The sequence below is a fragment of the Amblyomma maculatum genome, chromosome 5, assembly GCF_055883805.1.
Source record: "Amblyomma maculatum isolate TAMU_Amacu chromosome 5, ASM5588380v1, whole genome shotgun sequence".
Classification (NCBI taxonomy): Eukaryota; Metazoa; Arthropoda; class Arachnida; order Ixodida; family Ixodidae; genus Amblyomma; species Amblyomma maculatum.
In genome coordinates, this window is record NC_139348.1 from 140,874,999 (window position 1) to 140,898,671 (window position 23,673).

The 23,673-nt window shown below is 46.2% G+C and overlaps 1 protein-coding gene across 1 annotated transcript in view; it reads right to left on the reverse strand.

The window, feature by feature from the left end:
• Nucleotides 1-10,832, reverse strand: part of LOC146189762 (uncharacterized) — a 62,046-nt gene extending 51,214 nt beyond the window's left edge. The window contains exon 1 of the mRNA XM_084604525.1: nt 10,803-10,832. The gene's annotated coding sequence lies outside the window, so the exon portion shown is untranslated. The remainder of the gene's footprint in view (nt 1-10,802) is intronic.
• Between the last annotated feature and the right edge of the window lie 12,841 nt (nt 10,833-23,673).

Sequence of the window (23,673 nt, forward strand, 5' to 3'; positions counted from 1 at the left end):
ACGTTTCACGTAATTTTTGCCGTAGACTTACTGGTTTGAGCTTGAACTGGAGCGGTTGGTGCAGTCAAAACGACCAATACGAGTAAGGCGTTTGTCACAATGAATAGCACACATCTGAGACTAAACAGTCAGCGGTTCTATTCTGACGTCATCGATAAACATGTATGGCTCCTCTGAGTGCATTATAATGCACTCAGAGGAGCCATACATATCCCCATGACGTTAGCATGATAACACAAGATATTAGTACTTTGTATGAACACAATTCTTTAAAATAACGGTGGCCGATTATCGGAACACAGTCGTTACGGTATCCATATACATTGTCAATAAGCCAATCATAAGAGGTATAAATACATTCTATGAAAATACATTCTTTTGAATCACGGTGGGCAATAGAGGGTTTACAAAAGTACGTCTGGCAACCGTGAGCGGCACCCTGATCCCGCGCTAGCCGCCATATTTTGTTCGCTCTATCCGTTCGCTTCGTGTCCGTCCGTCAGCGCTCGCCGTTCTGTTCGCGCTTTTCACGTTTTAACCTAGTGTGCTATGCTTGGACCTCTGTTCAGTCCCTGGCGGTTTCTGTTAGAGACGCCTAGAAGCGTATTTTGAAAGCCGAGACGTGGCGGGGCCCACCGGCTGCGCTGCCGAGCGCAGTTACAAATTGCTCTACGAGTCGTGCATACCCCCCCCCCCCCCCCCCCTCGGCAATTCGCAGCGTCATCCCCATCCAGGTACAGTATCCAGAGTTCTGTAATGTGGATTTTTTTTTGTCTGTGCGCCTTTGCTGTTTACTTAAATGCCTATGAGAGATCATCGCGAGTTTGTTTACTTGGTTTGCGCAATCACCGTCGCTCATCCCACTGGAAGATACTTGGTTGGTGAAATGAGCGAGGATGCATTTTATTTTATGATAAAAGGAGCATGCGTAATTTGACGTAAGTTGGACTGGCGCTTAGCACTTTCCTTTCCATGCCGTCGACGCAGTAGTTGGCATTAGTCTCGGAAATAATCGGGGGCTGCGTAAAAAAAAAAAGTGCCATGGTAATTTGTGCTTCCAGTGATTGAATAATTGATTGGTGTGCGATAGACGATGGCGAGTTAATAAAATCTTCGCAATTAATTGATCAATTGATGAAAAAAGAAACGAAAAAAAGGAAAAATTGGAAAGTAAGGGTTTAAAAGTGTCAGAATGAAAAACCAGTGCTTGGTGATGCTAAGAAAGAAAATTTAGAATGTGTAATTGATTAATTGAAATAATTGAAGAATGTGTACAAAAGTGTCAAATTGCTCAGAATGGAAAGCCGATTGCTGCTGACGCATGCGTATTGGTGTATAAAAATATAAAACGTCAAATAAAATAAAAATAAATAAAGAAATGATAGAAATATAACATAACATACATAACATAGAAATATAACATACATAACAACATATAACATACTACACTTGTGTGTAGTATTTTACTTTTGATGAATTCATATTTCACTGCATTGTATTCTTTTCGCCCCTCCTGCTAGGGCCCAGTTAGGGCCTGCAGTATTTGGTAAATAAATAAATAAAAGAGCTAAAATATAACACGCGAAGGAAAAAACCATCGTGCGTGTGTATGAGAGAGAGACACTATCGCGTCATACCTTTAACGGCGGAGCTTAAGTGACCCCCTAATTTTTCTATAACGATATGATATAATATAAATCTCATTTTATTAACACAGCCAGTTGCACAAAGCACAAACACTTCGCAGTAATGTGAGTTGACTTTTCAAATTTCTTTTCGTTTCAACCGAGTTCTTCCTGCTCCGAGTTCCTCGAAGCTTCCAATGTCAGCGCTTTCATATGAAATTACAGCTTCAAATGTTTACTTTCTGACAGAGGGAATAAGCAAGAAATCGACATATTTGAAAATTCTAGTGAATTTCAGGTAGCTGTGAATTAGCGAACCATCGGGTGACTCGAAAAAACACAAAAGTGAAGCGCACGCTTCGTTATTTTATCGGCCGCTCTGGCAGGTATAAAACCTGAGCTGCGCGCCCTGGACGTGGACCGGTCGAAACGGGCTGTACGTGAGCATGTTACAACACACTAGTGGGATGCCATCTTTTCCTGATTTTCTAGACGCCGCGGGTTTGGCAGCCGCTTGCTTTTGCAGCGTGAAACACGCACCTCGGGCGCACTAGACAACCGTATTGCTCACTGCACCAAGCGCTACCATTTCGTACGACTGTAAAATGTAGTTTCGGTAATCATGCCCGTGTCTTAAATCAAATACACAATGGTAAATGTAACCTACGTACAAAATGTTTCAAAGAATGTATTTGCACAATAGCATTCGTTACACATGCATTGCTCCTAGCTTCTCCCGTGTCCTCCATCGTAGCATAAGTTTATCCTTCAAGTTCACAAGGCTCCATAGCGCGCAAAACAATTAACCTTGCTGTTTTAGGTGATAGCACATTCTGTGAGCTAGCTCCCAGTCAGAGGGACGTGCAGTAATGCTTTACATGATGCAAGTGACCCTTGTAAAGCCGATTAGGACTGCAAACGAACGGTCGCATACACGCGTATACCTTGATTCCGCGCGCGTCTATGTGCGCTGGCTGCAGAAGGGCACGCAACAACATGATTGCATCATTCCTAATAGAGCTTGGAGCTAACAGCGACTGCTGTGATGTTAAAAAATGAAACAATCGCTTGTGAGCATTCCAATGCACCTTTCGGTGCATGCACGAGTTCTACGAAGGCGCACTTTGACAGCGTACTCGATGGGAGGCGCGGGCGGACTGAGCAAAACATGGCCGCCGCGCACAGTTTCTGTTTCTTTCACTAGATGGCGCTAACTTTTGTAAAGCCTCTATTGTCGGAAGGGGGGTCATACATAGATCATATGTGTTCTAAAGACATTCTTTTGATGGTCGATAGCTTTTATGATCATATTGTCTAAAGACATCGCATAAAGTGATCACAGACATTTTTGTAAGGGATAAACTTCCACAATGAAGCTCCAAAACGTTTAAATGCTCTTGTCGCCAAAGGCGATGGATGTAGCAGAATAATTCGAAACAAGCATAAAAGAAACGAGCATGGCCCGAAAGCTAGTGCAAAACTTCAGCTGGAAACAACTTTTTCTACTCATAGAGACATGAGTATTTAAAGAAAGGTTGGTTCCTTGCATTGGCGACAGCTAGTGTCTTTGTCTCAGAGGTGACAAATGCTTTTAAATTCGCTTATAAGCGCAGGAACATCCCTCAAAATTTCTTCCTCCTCTGCAAAATCAATACAAAGATTTTAGTAACATGTGTCATCGGACGCAATAGGCGTTGAGCAGCGATTGTGCGAAAAGAGGCTGCATATCTGAGGGTCACTCATCGGCTGCCTTGCACGGTACGGTGGTCACGTAGGACCTGGTGAATACACTCAGCGCCTGAAATTAGATAAAACAGAAAGATTGAAAAAGAAATAAATAAAATGTCTCTGCGGACGGTCGTTCGGTGCCTTGACGACCATTCGGTGAAAGCGCCGCAGCGGCTTCGAGAACCTTCTTCAATCGGGCGACCTTCGGCAGAACCAGTTTCACCCCGCGTCATTGAGTCGAGCACGCTGACACAGGAGCAAGCAATGCGCGTTCGTGAGCTGCTTTTTAGTCCACATCTTTGCACTGCAGGTGCTTTGCACCTGTATATACCGCAAAGCACGCCACGATTCTCAGAAATCATCATCGTGCGCCCGCGTGAGACTTTAAACAAGCGGTATGGCGAAAGTATTTCATCGCACCAAGTTGCTCAACTCCGCCGTTCACACTAGTGCACAACTCTGAAACTAGTAGACTGTCACGCCACCTGTATCTCTCGAAAGAACTGTAGGGTGCTGTCTGAAACGTGGTTATGCTCGCGCAAATTGCGTGATAATAGTGTTGAAAGGAAACGTGGCGGCCGCTACAGATAGTCGACCGCCCTGCTTCTGAACAGAGCCTCCTTCTTGCCGACCTCCAGATGCTGGCCCCAGGTCACGCCCAGATTTCGATTCAGAGTTTCATAACGGGCAGAGTTAAACAATTAGGCTAGGATATAAGTTGCGACGGAGACTTGTACAGCGAAATTTCATCTCAGCGCTTGCACGAGCGAGCGACCATGACTGGACCTCCTCTTGGCAGTGCACGCAGAGGGCCCCCACACAGCATAGTCTTAATTGTGCCCGGCCAGCTACAATGGCTAACGAGACAAACACAAAGAAGGCGGAGAGAGTTGCAATAAACGAGAACAAAGAAGACAATGGCCACACCGGAATACAAAGAGAGAAAGCGAAACGGCGGCGCCGGCAGGCGTCGTCAGCCGGCCGGCCAAGACGGTGAAGGTCTCGCGGACCTCCCTGGCTGCTTCCGCCTGCCTGCGCCGCCGTAGGTGGGCGTGTGGGGGCGCGGTGTGCGCATCCCCGAGGCGATCTGCGTGGGCAGCTCTGTTGTAGAAGCGTCTTCGTGCCTTCTTCTCATCAGAGCCTCGTACCTACCCTCAGTTACCACAGACAGCTGCTCGAAAGACCTGGCCTATATACCGAGTGGGGGACTTCCTTTGTTTTCGTTTTAAAAGCAAAGCAATGCGACTGCAGGGTAGGCGGTAGAGAGTATAAACGCGCAAATCGGCCCTGAAGATAATTAGGGAGTGGATATAAACGGTCATAAATAATAGACAATGTGTCTCTTGGAGATATAATTTATCCTAGTCATTTATTTTTCTCGATGAAGTTACCGAAAGCATGGACAACTATCGTGACAAGAGGACTGCTACCTGTGTTGGCTATTCTTAGTTCTTGCCGATGGGCGTGGTCGTATAAGGAAGGCTAATGAAAACATTAATCTAGGTGGATAGTGCCCGGCATAGTTTACAGGGAAAAAAAATTGCTCTGACGCAATTTCTGTTCGGAAACTGACCACGAACAACCTTCCCCCTGGTCGGCAGAGTGATGACTTTTGTGACATGCGGGAGTGTATGAAACTGCAGTGTTTACATACCGCCTACATGACAGTACGTTGTAACGGGTAAGGTAATGAAGAGAGAACCTTAGTACAAACATAAAAAAAAGCTTGGCTTATAAGGGTATACCGAGCCAACTGTAAAGCCCAGATAAAAAAAAATGGCAGCAGCTTAGCTGAGCTACGCCCGGTTATGTAAGCGAAATTTTTCTAAGATTATTTATGCTGTTTTGTTAAGTCAGGTTAGATTCCCATGGTAACCTAATTTACAGGGCGGAAGCATGGTCAGACATGGTTTACTGTGGTTTAACTGCTTGCGAACGACAAGGAAACGCAGCCGAGCACTGCGTTCTAACGTGCGACTCCTACATAGCTGTCTGCGAGCCTCAATCACACCACACCTGGGTCTAAATGAAACGAAAATGTCGAGGGCAATTTGGATGAGGAGGTCTTAATAGGCGAGCCAGATGGGCAACGGTGGCGAGGGAGGGAAAGGGGTGGGCAGGTAATGGGCAGCGCTGTGTGGAATTGTATCAGTTAATGTTCTATATATGTGAACTTCTTTGCAGGTACGAATAAAGTGTACTGTGTTGTGAAGAAGAAGCAGATGTGCGAAGTAAAAGAAGCGAAGCGGTTACCGAAGAAGCGAACGCCGGCTGCACACGCCGCACGTGCGGTGCCGAAGCGCGGTGCCGGCTTCTCGCGCTGCACATAAGGGCAAATTCCACCGCCGATAAACTTGTTTAGGCAAGGCAAGTAAAGTGTTCGCTTTAAAACTTCGCTCATTATACCAAGTCACTTTCCGTGATCCACTAACTGCAGGTGAGGAAACAGGCTTGCGACCGCTGGATTCGTTTCACGAGACCACTGTGACGCCAAGTCGGTGGAAGAGTTCAACTACACTTGTGTCATTTGACAGCTAAGAAAGGTCGAGAAGTTCAATTGTATCTTGACGGGTTGAAATGAACGCATTCGAACTGAAAGCGCAGCACACGCAAATTACTTCTAATTTAAGCAATTCTCGCTGCATGAGAAAATGATTGTTTGTCTATTCATTGATCTTGGCAATTACTTATATTGCCTCATGTAGGTGCGCTAAAGGAATGTTGTTTTCGTGTTATCCACTTGCGTCTGACGTCGCGGGATTGGAATGCCGATTCAAAGCATCATTTTCCTCTTGTTACGAGGATAGCGCAGTAAAGGTCAAAGGACGAAGAGGACAGGAGAAGTCCTCTTCCTCCTTTGTCGCTTTAATCCTCTGCGCATTCTGCGTGACGATGAACCAACACGGGCAAACATTTTTGCCGCTGCCTCGGTTTAGCCAGAAGCATAGAGTGAGAAAAGCCATACAGCTAAAGACGCTGGACCATGGTGCGTAGGCTAATTATTCCACCACGTTCACGCATCGGGAGAATTAATTCTAACACTTGCACCACCTTGCGCGTCAATCGCTATATATAAAGAACTCCGAAACGAACAAGAAAATAGGAGAAGAAATACAATTCAGAAAAACGCAGACGGTCGAAACCATTTTGAGAGCCACGTCAGGGCGTTCCAGGAGAAGGCGTTGCCTGCGAGGCGCTGCCTCGCCGAGAAACGGGATCTGACGGGCGCTCCGTTGGCGCAACGTATCGATGGCTGCATTCTCCGATGGCTCGCTGCCACATAACGGCCTCCGCCGACAATTGTGCCAAGTGAAGAACGCAGCACGCGTCGGCGGCCGCCCGACGGCGATTACCTGCGGCGGGGAAGGCGTTCCGCAATGACACGTTTATTTTCTACGCCGCAAAGGTAACAAGAAAAAAAAAAAAAAACAGAGCAGGTCTGTTTTCCTCCTAGAACCGGTTTCCGCTTCGCTCTTTTCTCGCACGACAACCTAATTACACGATGTAGGCAGTGCCTAGGCATCGCAGCTAATGAATTAATAAGCGTCTGTCATGTGCACCTGGGCGCCTGCCATCACAGCACAATGACAGGGGAGGGTCAGTATTGTTAAAATGGCTTCAAATGATGCGGAGGAACAACCTTGCGTGTGATGACCGGTTACGTGGCAAGGTCATACTATCGTGAATCATCGTGATGATAACGGGACCGACATGAATCATACCTAACAGGAATTAGCAGCATGTAATGAAAAGACTAGTCGGATGCCAGCGCCACTACTACTTGAGTATGGCTCTTTGCCAACTTTTGCCTCCTTCGTTCTGCACACCTTCCAAATATGATCATAGTGGACCGACTGAAGTACCTGCTGGCCTGAAGTCAAAGAAATTGTTGGGATACTTACGTTTATTTGATAATCGTGTCATAGTGTTGTCATGGCACCGAAGATAGTTGATGGTGCGCAAATTATTCTTGATACAATCAGACACGTGTAGGTATATTTTAGCTGTCTCTAATGAGGGGTAACAAGGAATTTGTGCAGTTACGGAAAGATCCGAGCATATATAGACGACAACGCCGGAGTATAAAAAGCTCCTACTCCCTGAACAAAAGACATGAAAAGTGACTTAAGTTTAAAGCTCTGCGCAACATCAATAGTTACGTAACGGCGGCTGCACAGTGTGCGCGTGTTTTTGTTGCCATTTAGAGCTCCGCCTGATATCGCGCACTCTGAGTTCTTGCTCAGGCCCATACGACTTTTCTTCACATCTTTTGAACACGCCCTACAATGAGTGAACAGGTTGCAATCCGATTTGCTTAAGTGTTGCAATGCGTCGATAACACGGGGAAAGTTGCTACGGCCCATTCACCGCTGAGTCAGAAGTGACCTAGAAGGATCCTTCAAAGACAATGCTTCTATACTCTCCGCCCATGTAGATAATAAGGCTAGAGCGGATTGGTTCGCTCATGGATCGTGAAAGTCAAACGTGAGAAGAATGAGATCCTGATCCCAAGAACACAACCTTGTTCGGCGAGGCAAGGCACGCAAACTTCCGCTGCACCGTTGAAAAAGAAATATGGGGCTTGGTCGGCTCGCAGTACGGCGCGACTACGTCGCTCAGAGAAGTGACGTCGGCGTCACGTGGGACGCGGGTAGCGCTGACGCGCGCGGACCGTCCGCGCTCCGGTCCTCCCGTCTGAACCCACCTACCGCCCGCAAGCCTCGGAACTCCGCCGAACACACATCGCCGCATAGAGAGCTTTCTTAATTAACTTTCTCTTAATGGTCAACACATGTCGTATAAATAAAGCCGGCGCTTAGTTGGGCAAACTACTCAAAGTTGTTCTAGTGGTAAGCTCGGGTGGGTTCGCCATTGAGGGTCTATCATAGGCGCTTGTGTATTATACATATGCCAACCGCTATTAGACAAAAATGCTGGACCGTTGCCTCAGGGCGTTCCTCCGCAGTTCCCGTAACATTGGCACTAGATCGTAACACCATTTTTATTTGAAATAAATAAAGACAAACGTGTTTATTTTGCTATTCCCGTTAGTTTGCCCTGTAGTAGCCCCTCTTTCATGGTCACCTGATTGTACTTCTTGAGAGATTACAGAGTCATTCGCGTTGAGGAATTGTCTATCTTGACGATTGTCCAGACCCCAATACCTTACAGCGAACGCTATGCTGTTCGTCGTTTTGCATCGGCAGGAATAAAGCAAAATAAGCGTGAGTGAAGGAAAGCGGCGTTCGAGTTTTCGTGGCAGCCATCATTCGAAGTTTCCAGAAGTCACGATAATGCCTAACGACCTCCAACCAATCCCGGTCGCCCATGCTCGAAGCTCTTTGGGCCTACTTTAACAGGGCTCAGTAAAGACCCGCAGACAATACCCCCAAACGATCTTGACATGCTCCTTGGAAACCAATTTTCTCTTTTTATACTTCATTTATGATTTCTTCTAGGAAGCAGCTGGCTCTAAAGACACTTTGATAGCTCTTCCTATAACGAAAGTTGAATAGCTACTTAGCCGTTGTTGCACCGTGGACAGCACCAAATCAGCTGTTATTAAATATCAATAATCTTTGTCGAATATATTTATACGTGGTTCAACCACCGGCATCATCATTAAACGCTACCGGTAAAGTTCTTTCTGTCTTGACCCAGGTTATCTACTTCGACGAAGCTTCGACAATCGATTTTGTGGCAACACGACTGTTATCTTTTCTTTGTGCGTGAAACGTAACATTACCTAGCTCGAAACTAGCTCACACCCGTAAAGAAAATCAAACAAATGAAAGTGAACAAGCAAAGAGGGACAGTCATTGTGGAGAGAAGGGTTGGGGTGTTTCTGCGATTCTTTCTCAGAAGAAACGAATCCCGAATCTTCCTAAAGCCATCACAAACCGTTGGCCTACTTCCGGCTTGCAGTGATACAAGTAGATACTTTTTAAACGTGTTTTGCCGCAATCATAAGCGTCAAAATCTATTATAGCGTAACCAAAAACCCCGTAAAGAATTCAACATGGCTCCGGACGAAAAGTGCTATTGACCGCGTCCTAGGGAATCGATTAAATGCGCCATCACCAGTAACACATTCGCTACAAAACGAAGGCCTCTCCTAGTTGTGATCTAAGTGTTTCTGCACTTTGCTCAGCGAGGCATCGCTGCTTAAGCTCATTTAGTTTGCTCTGCAAACTATGACGTAACACTTCCCCTCTTTCTCAGTCGCGGTAAGCCAAGGTGTCGTCAGAAGAACTCGAACGGTACGTCGCTGTGCCTCTTCTTAGTTTTTTTTTCCTCTCTTCTTTCGTCTTGACCTGGCTTCGTTCACCAGACGCTAACGGCTTAACACGATGCCCGGTTAGTAAAAGCAAAACGCGCGGGGGCGCGCTCTGTCTTTCCTCCAGAGCGGTCGAACCCGCCGAGCCTGTGCTCCCCGCCGCCGCCGTCACACCGGACTGGCCGGCAACGACCCTTGCATAAGCGCTGTCGACCGGCGGACCGAAGAAATGACTGCTACCTGACGTCACGGCCGACCGAGCGAAACTGACCAGCGCGGCAGAAGAGCCGGTGTGTCGTCTTTGAAAGCGCCTCGCCTTTCTCCCCCTGCTGGGTGCTCGCCGCTGGGAGCCTATGGGCGCGGGTGACCTACTGCCTCGTAGCCCAAATATTTCGGCGCCGCCGCCGGCATGTGGAGTGGGGGGGTTCAATGCGGCGCCTTCTCTAGCACGCCGCCGATATGTGTACTCTCGATCTCGCCATAACACTGGGATGGTTCATATGGGTCGTCATATATCAAGGCGGTAGTTTCGAGACCGTCACGATGGCTGTTGACCTGTTTCTGCAGCCATGACTACGCCGCTAGCTCATGGAGGTTCGTCTGTAAAAATCTCGTGGAAGCGGTATGAATAAAACAGCGGCAGAAGTTGTGCTTTTTAACACGCTCTCAACTGTCTTCATAAATGAGGCGGTGTCCAGTAGGTCCTAACAAGTCATACCGGCAGCAGAATGTCAACAAAGTTGGCGGTCTTCGTACCTGGACCATGTGACAGGAGGTATAAATTATTAACTATTAAAATAATGGAAGATTACCGGTGAGCCTAACTAAGCACGTAATCACCCAAGTGTCTCCAACGCGATACGCGTACAAGACATGTCTGCTTAGCAGGGCGACCATAAGGCCTGCATCTAGTGAGAATCGCTATTTCTCGGCTCTCGCTCATCGACTTTCGACGCTTAGGCCGGCTTCGTGTGCAGTGTCACCATCTTTGCGCTTAGTCCAGAGCGGCATGCCAGTCCTGTAACTGGGTCAACATCTTTTGTCACCATCAAAAACTTGCGTAAATCTCAACGCATCGCAAGGGCACCATGAGATCCACTACTGGGCTAATCGTCTCCCGTGGACAACCGGCAATAGCGCGAAGGTGCGCGCACCATCCAGACCTCACATACCTGCCCACCGAGGTTAATCCAGGGCCGATGGTGGTGGCAGTGGCCGACCAACGGGAGGATCCTCTGGAACAGTCTCAGCAGCAGTGGCCGTCACCAGCACTGCGCGCAACACCACGAGACGGCGAAGATGAGGATGCAGAAGGAGGAGGCACACAATCGGAGGAGCAGAGCAGCGGCGACGGGCACTAGCAGCGGCGGAGACACGGACCCGAAGGGGGGCACCTCACTGACAGGCTTGCTCGCGTGGCCACACAAGAGCGTCTTTATGCGCAGGCGCGCGCACTCAAGCCACCTCTCCTCGCTTGTCCCGCTTCTGGAGGTCCCGTTAGACGGGACTACCCCCACTACCCTCCTCTTTCCTCCTCCTCCTTGTCGTTGGTCGGGGAGGAGGAGGAGGCAACTGAGGAGGTGGGTACCCACCTGCCTTCTCTCACCTGCGCTGCAGCGCCAAAAGGGTGGCGCACCCATTCGCGTGTTTTCCCCCAACGTGCCACGCTTTACCTGCTCCCGCATCGGCGGCGGCGGCTTCGGCCACAGCGTCTCGAGGACGCTTGCCTAGAAGGCGGCCGCATTTCCACGCGGCGAAATGCAAAAAAGCGAGCGTGGTAGCTGCCGTTGCTCTCTGTTGCTCTCTGCGTTGAGCTCGCGCACTGCACGTGAACGCAATTCAAAGTGCGCGGTTTACATGTTCGGTTTGGCTAGTAGAGGTGAGGTTTGTGCGCTGGATCTTAACGAAAAAGAGTGCAGTACAGTGTAAGCTGCGACCGGCGTTACCTAATCGGTAACTGGTGATAGAGGACAGGAAAAACGTCGAGCGAGTTCATCTCGTATAAAGTAGGTATGAAACTCTTGAATGGCTGATACCGTTTGGCAGCTTTGCTGTTCGCTCACAACTGACGACAATACTAACCGTAGACAGGCCATCTGCGAATCACATGCCGCTGTTTAAATGCTATTTGCTCCTGATTAGCTGGGGGCAGTTTACCTTTCTTAACGCTGCATGTTTTTTTGGTTATCCTGACTGTGCATACTCACCGAGGCTCTGTGGTATAGTCGAGTTAGTTTTGTTTTGGCTCATAGCCAAGCATGGTGATGCAGCACGTTCACTTCTTGATTTTTATAGAGTGGTTTCCCTTCGTGGAGAACGGTACACGTTATAAGCAGACGCTGGTTGTCTTCACGTGGCCCTGTGCTCAGGGTGCGCATCAGTACACATAGAAAGCAGACTTCCGTTCTGTATAGTGGCCCACTTGGTAGGCGAGATTTTTGCCTTATAGAAAGCGCGCTTGATGAAGGGGGGGGGGGGGGGGGGTGGCAGTGCCCATACGGTTGCTCTGGTGCTGGCCGTGAAATTGTGTCATCTATTCCCTTCCTCAAAAGTGAGATTGCACAAGGAAGGCAACCAAAAAGACAACCGCGCTCGCACGTACCGAAACGAAAAATGAATCACGGTGAGCAGGACGGGTGTCTCGGCAATCATTAGGTGCCGGGCGTATTGGGCGTTCTTGCTGGGCTCAGAGTCGCCCTGCCCACTCTGATGCGCTACTTCCACGCATTGCCCTTTTTAGGGTATCAAACTATGTAACAGTGCCCCCACTCATAAACCATTCTAGCTAGTGTGTTATGGCACCCCAGGCATGTTCGCACATTTGTGAGGCGTACAGTCGTGAGCTTTTGCCCCAGTCACAGATAAATGAATTTGGAATGCAGTTTTCCGGACCTCCGACGCTGACTGAGTGTTGTATACCACTTTTGCTCACGACTCTACATATCAGACATACTTATTTCGGGCCTTCTTTTAGCGCCGGCGAAAATATCACGTTCTGCTCGCTTGCGCCGGTGTCAGAATGAAAGGAAATGAGGTTCAAGAGTTATCATCAGGATCATGAATTGATCAATCATATTCTCTAGTTATCCTCTGCAAGCGGTGTCCTACTGTCGGTCAATAAGGATTCCTATCTAAATAACAGCGCTGGGAACGAGACGAAACCCGAAGAACGAAGAAGAAACACAGTGCCTGTGTCTGTGTTCGCTCTTCGTGTTTCGTCTCGTTCCCAGGACTGTTCTTTATACCAACTAGCCCGACATCTCGCTCTGATTAGGGATTATTCGTTCGATGAGACAGTGGTCCCCAACCGGACACTTGTCCATGTAGACATGGTTGTCGACCAGCTGCCGTTGTGCGGCGCTCACTCTAGGCTGCGTACCGATTCCGAAGCTCACACACATAGTTATGCACAAGATTCGTGACTTGTAGGGAAGTATTACGGAGTTCTGATCTGCTATGGCCACGGCTGTCGCTTGTCTCAACACAGGGAGCGTTCCCGGGGTTGCACAAGTATTAATTAATTAATGTGCTCTAAACATAATTACAGGAAATCATATTTCATTTTTTTTTTCGCTTTTTTAGTTTCCTCAAATAACAACTAGTCTTAGTCGCAGACAACGTAGCCACAAACAAAAGCCACCGAAATAAAATGTGCGTGCACTCTTTGCTTTCGCGGACCTTAATCTCATCAATCCGCGGTGGCCAATGAAAATATCTAATCCATGAAGACAAATTGATATTTTTGTGCAGGATGTAACCAATACTTTAATAGAATTGCTGCTTATTTGTGGTTAATAGAATGTATGTCACCAAGGCAACAAGCCCGATGCAAGCGGACTATATGTTCACGCAGTCTCACCGCATATTACTCCGCCGACAACAGGAGGAAAAGACGGCGCGCGATTGTCTGAAACGCACTCCGCACGTTGGATGACTCCTCCTCCTACTCTCAGCCATGAGTTAAAGAAAAAAGACGGGAGCCAAAACGTTTTATCAGATTTCAGTACAAATATTGGCTGCACAGGGAAATATTCCAAAGGTTTACGAATGCTCGGAGTGGGTAGATAGAGTCCCCACGATTAAAAGACGACTTCAGAATTCTATTTCGATGGAAATGCGCACTTCCATCGAGCGGTCATGTCTTTTTAGTGTACCTTTATGGGCTTTGAATGGATTCTGCTTGACAACGTGCAACCCTAATCGAATATTATTAATCGCATGATCTCCAATTGTACATTTTATATCATTCGATCAAAACAATAATCTCTTTTCGCCCTGGCCAAGAAAAGTAGGGCATCATTACTTGTGGGAGTGAAAAATATTTTGTAAGTAGATATGTCGGCTTTTTGGTTATTGTATTCAGTATTCCAAGGTAACGCTGGTATGCTATTTGCCTTTGAAAATTTCTGTATTGCCAAGCTTGTAACAAGCTTCAGCTCAAAGGCTTGTGTCTCTCAAGTTGGTATTGGTGTTTTCAATTTAGGAAGGATTTAGAACAATACACCAGACTTGTATATTAAAAAGTCGCGAGGTAAATATGTAACTGCGGATTGTAATATTCAGCAGGTCATGCTGCGATAGTATATTCAGCCTCTTGGAGCTGCGGGTGAAGTCAGGGAAGCATAAAGCAGCAGAGACATTCTAATCAAAGCGCTAAGACGATCTTTGTTATCAGAAGAAGATGTATACTCAGGAGGTTGGTAACAGACTCAATCTGGTCAAGATGAAAACGTGTTGTCGGCGCTGAGTTTTACACTTTCGCTGACCGAGGTGGGGTTATTGGCCACCAGCGTCTGAAAAGCGTTGCCTTCGAAGTCATTGAGCACAAGCTTGATTCTTCGATCCTTTGCAACTGACATATTGAGACGTTTACAGAGGTCGATAGCATCTTCCGCCTAAGGCTCTGTTAGGTGCGGCCGCGAAACCTCTACTCTTCACAAGACTGGCGCACAGCCCGTCTGTCGAAGATGTTGATGCAGCTGGTACATAAAATAGTATACAGAAGCCACCACCACAAGCCAAAGCACAGATAATTTGTTACACTACCTATGACTTCAAGGCCACTAGTTTCAAAGCCCCCGTTAAGTTAATTCTTCTTACACTTAATAGCCAACTACCTCTGTAATTGTTATCACCTCATATTCATCAACACACCCAAAAATCACCTAGCTTTCCTTTGTGTCAGTGGCTTTGGTTTCTTCCTCATGTATCTCATAACACAGCTAATTCCTCATCTTCCTTGCATTTGTTTTCTGATTAGCTTAACGAAGGCTTCAAGTCTGGGCTATCACACAGCTCCCACTTTCAACGTTAGATCACGTTCTACGTGGCACCGGTGGTACCCCAGGACGGTCCACGTCTGTCGCTGTGGAGGATCGGTGTCGCTGGTGAACACTCTCCTCAAGGATAGGTCACACACAACGCAAATGCCTGAGAAAATAGAAGTTTAAACATCGTTCGCTGTAGTTCACTAGTACAGCCCCGGATGCAAAATTCGGTGGTCGTTGGTTCGCATCCCACCGGCGACATGTCTTTGTCGTTTTTTTCTACCGTTTTTATAATGTATTACGTCCACGATTGTTTATTACTTCGCACTCATCAATACCAAACAAAAATATCCTATGCTTTCCTTTGCATCAGTGGCTGTTGTCTCCGTATGTATTTTCACAGTTGAATTACCTGTGCTGGTAGAGTACGCGTTTAGCACTTCTAATAACGAAACTACTAAAGTAGAACCTTGCTAGTCAGAGGCTGCCTAATTGAGCTTACACTCAATTTTAACTGATGTTTCTGTTCCGTCAACGTTACAAAAATTAAGAGAAGCCCGATAGGCCTAGCTGTAGATCGAACTTCACACTGCTCACACTACGCATGCGCACACTTTGTAAGGTAATCATAATGCATATAGTTGCCCTTCTAATATTAGGCTCGAGGCAATTGCTTCATACCACTACTCACATTACTGCAGATTATCACGATCTTGCATGTGCTTGGGTGTTTCTTCCGTCAGCGTATTTCTTGGCGAACTGTGTATATAGTCAGGCAGTGCTAGTCTCAATATATGAACTGCACAGCATCCATGGTGATTCTCTCTCAAGGTGAGCAAACCGATATCCGCCCTCATTCACTTCTACGCAGAAATACCGAAATGGAGTTTTCGGACGCAGCAAGAACGCTCGGTGTAGTTCGTCACTAAAATATGCTATGGATTTTCACACACTTTGCGTACAAACTAAAGTGTGCAAATAATCAGGCATACAGAGAAAAATACGCAAGGTTTTACCTGTTCCAGATGGTAATATTTGCAGCATACTTTTTCACATCCCATTTGCATTCTGGTCGTTTGGTTTTGGTTATCGATACGAAGAAGACAATCAAGACTTTGTTACGCTACATGGGAATGCGATGCAAGCAGTTGCAAACTTCGTGTACCCTGGCTTCCGATGTATTTCGCGAATTCAAGATTGGAAAAGTTTATATCATCCATGAGCATCAGATGTTGGCGTCTATGAAGTCAGAAACTCATAAAATCCGAACACCATTTCGGGCTGCAGCCAACTTGCGGATAACATGTCACCTCATTTAAGCCGCCATCCAAAACAATGGCGTATTCCACGACCAAGCCCAGACTACGATTTCCAGGTGTTGAGGTACAGCCTGCCGAGGGCTCTAAACAATACAGGTTAGCCGAAAAGCCGCTGCGTGTTCTTACGAACAAAAATTGTTAGTCGTTCCTAACTAACACTCCTGCATGGTGTGATTGTAATTGAAAGTATTGTTCAATGTTCATCATTCAAGGAATGTGCGATGAGAGCCTATAGCTGATCCTTTTAGTTGGGCTGGTAGTCTAGTTCTTTGCGCTGTTTTCGTTCTAGTTATATCCTTCGTTTCAGTATGTATATTATTTAAATATAGAAGTATCGCCTTTTTGCATTGCCCATTTTGTATTCATGTATATGTGCCGTGCTTCCAAATGTCATGCCCACTGCCGTGTTGTGTGGGAAAACAGGCACAGTCAAGCCGCTTTGATGGAGCTTTTTATCCCGTTTGCCTCACCGCATCTCACGCATGCCCTGTACTTGTTGCTGGAAAATGAGCTAAATTCAGTGGGCCTCTCTTTGTCAAGAGGTAAGTCTAATTTATCTTGAATATCCTTATTTTTGGCAATGAGGTGTTCTCATTTCGATCAGCGCCTCCGTGGTAGCTGTGCATGGCTTGATGAAGCGTTGTGTGAACTCGATCTATATTTCATTAGACTCATTCTAGTTCTTTCGAGTTCGTTTGAGTTCGATTTCGTTCGAATTCGAGCAGTATTGAGCAGTACGTCATAGCGCTGACCAATTGTGCCAAGCGCAGCAAAGCTGAGCGGTTATAACTATTGCCGTCTTTCTGATCTGAAGAGAGCTTTTAATAATGCCAAACGTTAGGTAACCCATTCAGCCTTACAGTAAGTTTGTATTTGTGGAATAATGCATAACTGGCTGTGTTATTATTTCCATGACAGGTCGATTTATATGTCAAAAATCAAAGATGACAATTCCCTACGTCTTACGTCTCTTGGTGTTCCTCGAGGGGGATTTTAGGTTCAACCTTGCTCAATCTCTCTTCTTGGTTTGGAAAAATGCTTGCTACCTTGTGTTGAAAACTCTCTCTACGCAGATGATATCTGTGTGTGGTTCTCCGGGCAAACAGAGACGCATTTTGTATGCGCCACTACAGAAAGCAACAGGCTGCTTTGCATTGTTCTTAAACAAGCTCGGCCTCGTTATATCTCCAGAAAAATGCGCAGCACTTTCAATTTTACGGCGTGATCTTTCTCGCTACGTGTTGCAAGTTGCTGACTCTGCTATATTGTATATTTCACCAAACGAAAATTTCCAGGTGTGAACTTTTAGAAGAGAAGTTCGTTTCGTGGTTACCACATATTCAAACAGCTTAAAAACAAACTATCCGTCATACGTCTTTATGTTCATTATGTTCCTAACTAGCAAAAGAGGCTGTTCTACAGATCCTTTATTATAACTTTATAGAGCCCTTTGTGTAGCCTTTCTACGCATATAAGCTCTCTGTTCTCGGGTCCTCTCAAAAGCAAACACAAAGCTGCTTGAAGCCATGCAAGCCTTGATAGACTGTCTCGTTTTGTGTCTGTGGTGTTGTGCTCACTCCTTATCCTTCGTCGTTGTCTTGTAGCGCATTTTTTCTTTTCTTCGAACATAAACCAACTATACCACAGCAACGTTCTTCTAAAACAAAACAAAACAAAACCTCAGAAGAGTGTACTACAGCCGAGAGCAGACATCTATCTCTATCAGTGCTTTTACCGCAGGACCTGCTTCGTGCCCAGCTGTGGTTTGTAATTAGGCGTGAACCTAGCCAACCATTTTCAGAGTACAGCATTGCTGCGGTCTCCATCAAACTCCCGTCGCAATACCAGCGCGCATTCGTGTCATCTTTACCACCCTGGAGGTTGGCTTCATGGCAAATCTGCACAACTATATACACCTGGCATTAAGAGCAAAGCCCACACCCCTGGACCTGCACTTCAATACTTCGCAATTGAGCACATCTATGCCTACTACACTGCACACTGTCCCATCTACACTGATGACTCTGTCACGCCTTTCTCCTCATCCATGGGCATCTGGATATCATCAAAGCACAATCTTGGCGACACTGAGTCACCGCACGTTGGCGGCGGCTATCAGCTAACGGCTCCGCGAATAGATCTTGCATGTACTACATATATTGTATTCTGTAATAGCCCATTGCAGCATAGATTATCTTCAATGATTGCCGCTCTGTACTGCGAGCGTTAAAGACTGGATCTAAAGAAACTATCTACGACTATGGTATTTCTTGCAACGCTTTCTCAACGCAAGACATTGAATCTGGGCAAGTGTCGTGAAACAGCGTATCGCTGCTTGTCCAAGTCGAACTATCTACTACCCGGGTACTGAAGGACGGCGGACAGAGCATTAGTTTCGTATATGCAAATGGGAGAGTCTGAGCCTGCCTAAGTAGCCGTCAAAACCTCGCAGTGGTGCCATGCGGTGCACGTTGTTGGCTACTTCGAGGGCATCTCTTATATTTTAGTTATTTATTACTTCGTTGGTACCAATCGGTACCACTCATTGCCTTCTCCTACCAAGTGATAACAGACATTACCATGCTGGCACCACCCATTACGGCAATGTCTACCATGTCACTATAGCATTACAATCTTTAGGCTACCACGTGTTTCATTGAAGTTTCTTGATGCGAAAGAATTAGGAGGTACATAAAAGCGAAAACTATCTCGGCGTCTGAACCCTAGGAGTGTCGATGAGCACGAAAGACAGCAAGGAGCATGCGCGCCTTGACAGCGGTTTTTTGTGATAAACGAACTTAATTGTTTGAATCTGCCTTCAGCGCCTGTCAGTCGATAAACTGGCGAATCGACTTCTACCAGTAGGAACACTGAAGGAGTTCGGCCGTGTGTAGGGTCGAACAGCGGAGACAAAGACCAGTGGGGTGACAGATAGGCGGCCACCCCGTGATGCGCCATGTACAGCGAGCACATGTGGCATACCTCAGCGCACGCTTTATCGTCCAGGTTTTGTCTGACAAGTTATGTTTTTATCTCACAAGCTTCTCGCGGAGTCAGGCATGCTCTCGCATGTGCACCATTTCCTAACTGACATAGGCATTCCAACCTGACAGCTCGACATGAAACAGTAATACGCAGCAAGCTTGACAGTGGGCGAACGCAAGCAGTGCACTGTAGTAGGCACAGACTATATACGGTACACCTTGCTGTTTAAGATACAATGTATGAATGCGGTGACGCGGTGTCGGCCTAAATACTTTTACGTATAATACAGGTACAGTCGTGCCTCTTTATCGACACTTTTGTTTACGCACAAAACTGTCCATAAAGCGAGTCCGTAATAAAAAATCGGATTTTTTTTCTGAAAAAGAAAGAAAGAAAAGAACTGCTGTTTTGCTCAAGTGAATTCATGCAATACAAAAAATCGTAACGTGCGTCGACTGAGCAACTTATATGAAGCCACAAGCGAAAAGGGCAATCTATCAGTCATTGGCACTGCGGTTGATGTGGTGCCTGTCACCAAAATTTAGAAGAGAAATTATCTTTGAAGCAGTCTAACGATTTGGGTTCTATGGGTATCCGTATTAATGCGACAAAAAGACATGAACCCTAATAGTATCTGTGCATCTTCTCCTTGTCCATTGTCCGGAGAGCGAGTTTTCATATTAACGGCCCCGCAAGAGTGGCGCAGAGGTTACGGCGCGCTTGACTACTGATCCCAAGGACGCGGGATCGAATCCCAGCCTCGGCGGCCGCTTTTCGATGGAGGCGAAAAGCAAGGCGCCCGTGTGCTGTGCGATGTCAGTGCACGTTAAAGAACCCCAGGTGGTCTAAATTTCCGGAGTCCTCCACTACGGCGTCTCTCATAGCCTGAGTCGCTTTGGGACGTTAAACCCCACATACCAAACCAAAACGAAACCATATTAACGAGAGGTAAATGCATGGGAAAAGCTTGGTCCCCAGGAAAAAATTATCCATAATTCTAGTCGTCCATATTAATGGGGGTCGTATTAACGAGGCACGACTGTATTTTGCACAAAGTGCTTAAAGCACGTGCTCGTTCTTTGCTACAAACACGTACATAATTCTAAAACTAAAGGTTTATCTGCAGTGTGCTTCAAGAACCGATGATGATGCAACAGTTTTTCCCTCTTCGTACTCCTCCTGCCCACAAACAGGCTTGCTCCGTGCTTACCGAAAATGACGAAATGGGTGTTTTGTGAAAAAACGGGGACACTCAGGGAGAGCTTTTTAGAATCATCTGTACGTTGATTGACCCCTGTATTTTTTGCAGAGCAAAGCGGCATCGCTTTGTTACCGCTATTGCATAAGTATTGAGCAACAGTAGAAGTGTATGCCGCTCGCGAGTAAATACAGTAAGTACCTGGTTAATTTTTCTTGGGAGAGAGTGAACAGTAGCGGAATGCGTCTCTCCTGTCGCCGTTTCGTGACTGCTGCTTTTCCGTGTAATTCTGCATGTTTTATTTATTTTTATTTTTGTTGCCATTGCCTTCAACGCCAGTAGAGAAGGAGAAGGGAGCATCCTTCTTCCTTTTTCCACGTTTGCAAGCCGCTCCGTGCGCCTTCCTGTTCCACGACCGGCGAGTTTTGTGCGGCGGCTGCTTCCACGTGCACGCGGCTTCGTTTCCTTGTCGGGTACTTATACGCGGCTCTCGGCGATAAAAGCAGAGCGGCGTCGTCAGCGGCGAACAAAAGTGGGCCGAACAAAAGAGGCACAAAAGGGCCTGCATTGCGGCGCTCTGCAAAACAACGCGCACAACGTAAGCCTGGGAGCAATGTATTTATATATACGTACACAGACGCACACTTAGGGGGCTGAAGCGTGGAGACGCCGCCACCTGGCAACGGAGCAAGAAAACCAATTTCAAGTTCGAGTAGTAGAGGTTGTAGCAGCACTAGCTATGTAAGGTTTCCGTGTTGTGCTGCGGCACATTTGGCGCCGTTACAAACGACCACATTCGGACAGTTTTCCTGTCCAGTTGTGGCCGTCCCCCCGAATGCTGGTGCTGTAATCAACTTGCCGAAAAAAGCACTGAAGTGGAGAAGGGTATCAGCAGGTGGGAAGCCAGTGCGTGAGTCCCTGCCAGCCGCTTGCCAATCAAATTATTGAAGAAAAAAAAAACAATGAAAGGCTGCGGAGTGGCCTGGTGCTGGATGGGGAACTAAAATCAATCCCAGATATATTCGACACGGATATTTCGAAATGCTGGCTATATCGAGCCCTCAGATGATCCTCTTGCAAATCATATGTACCAGCATAGGAAGTTCGCTCCTTATATCGAACTAAAATTTCGTCCCTCATTGTATTATCGAACTGCGTGCCCTGGATCTCCAAGTGGCGCTTCTCATAACCGGTTCTTGGGTCATTTTTCTTAGGTGAAGGCTGGTCAGCAGCGCGTCATTTGGCACTTGCTGGCAGTGTTAATTTTGTATTTGATGTTATTGTGTTCTTGGATAATGGTACCTAACGTTGTGCAATCACGAGATGAGGTAAACTTAAGTGTGCTTGACATTGGCTTCCGGCCGTTTGCACTACGCCACATCGATGCCATGCGCCAAATCCAACTTAGAAAGCTGGCCTAGTTCCCAGTCGAAAAAAACAAACAAACTAGACTATGTCAAAAATACGACAAAATATTCTGTAGTTCTGTCGTAAATGTCAGAATTTTCTGTAGTCCTGTAGTTTCTTTTGTCATACTTTTCTGTAGTCTCTAGCTCTGTAGCACTTTTCTGTTGTAACTACAGAAATTCTGACGTAGGTAAAGAAATTTCTGTTGTCACAACAGGTTCGCTGTTAAACACCGCACATAAAGTCTGTTGTGACAACAGAAAAGTAGTTTTCCGATTGGGTTGGTGGTGTCCATCATAAAAATAAGTGAGCACAGCCGTGCACATCTCGCATGGCGTGCTTCGTTCTCTCCGTACTGAAGATGTCACGAAAAGTAATTAAGCCTCCAATTCAATGGGCGATCATTCAATTTATGGTGTTCTGGTAATAGTATTGAATTAATTTTGACAAGTAGTTGTTATTTTTAAACCACTAGCTATTTTCTGTGGCCTCGATATGAAACAGGTTAGTCCTAGGAGAACCAAGCGAGTGGTGCTTTGCTAGCTCGTCGACGCGTGCTATGTTGCTTCAAAAAGCGTCAACGTATTCTTGCTTCTAGGTTAGAAAAAAATCTTATCTGTCGCTATTTTATATACGGAGATCTCGATATATCTAAATATTTTCGGATCTCGTTTGAGATATATATAATCTATATTCCTTTTTTTTATTGTATAGAAATAATAGGTCGAAGGCGACCGAAGTTTTAGTGTCTAGATGGCGGCGAAACGCAATGCGGCCGTGTACCGTACGATAGCGGTTGCACGTTAAGGAGCCTCAGGTGGTCGGAAATTGTACGAAGGCTTATATAATGTTAATGCCATAAGCAAATAAATAAAAATGCGCTGTAATCCGTTCGAGCCTAGATTACCTCACTGAGAAAATCATGCTGTTCGATGTTTTCATCTCGTCAATACACAAGGAGCCACACGAGAAAGATTTTCACTAATAAAACGCTTATGTATATACTGATGGCTCTATTCTTTAAAATTAAACAGAAATGTGCTCTAATCCGTTCCAGCCTAGATTACACCACTGCAGAAATTCATGCTGTTCGATGTTTTCCTCTCGTCTATACACAAGGAGCCACACGAGAAAGATTGTCACTAATGAATCCTTTATGTACACACTGATGGCTTCATTCTTCAAAATTAATCTAGTGCCGCATTTGTAAAAGATTTTCAAGGCTGCCAAAATTTAGCACGTTTTATTGTTCATGCCTTGCTCGGGGGATGAACTGCAAATAATGATTGATGACCTAGAAAGGAAAAGTAGAAAGGTAGGCTTGAAAATCAATATGCAGAAGACTAAGGTAATGTTCATCAGCCTCGGGAAGTAACAGCAGTTTACGTTAAGTAGCGAAGCACTGGAAGTAGTAGGAGAATATGTCTACTTAGAGCAGGTAGTAACCGCAGATCCGGACCATGAAAAGGAAATAACAAGAAGAATAAGATTGGGATGGAGCGCATTTGGTAAGCACTCACAGATTATGACTAGCAGCTTACCGGTATCGCTCAAGAGGAAAGTATACAACAGTTGCATCTTACCTGTACTCACCTATGGGGCTGAAACGTGGAGGCTAACCAAGAGAGTTCTGCTTAAGTTGAGGACAACCCAGAGGGCTATGGAACGAAAAATGGTAGGGGTAACATTACGAGATATGAAGCGTGCAGAGTGGGTCAGAGAAATAACTCAAGTTACTGACATTCTAATGAAAATTAAGAAGAAGAAATGGGCATGGGCAGGACATGTAGTGCGAAGAGAGGATAACCGATGGTCGCTTAGGGTAACAAACTGGATTCCAAGGAAAGGAAAGCTTAGCAGGGGGCGG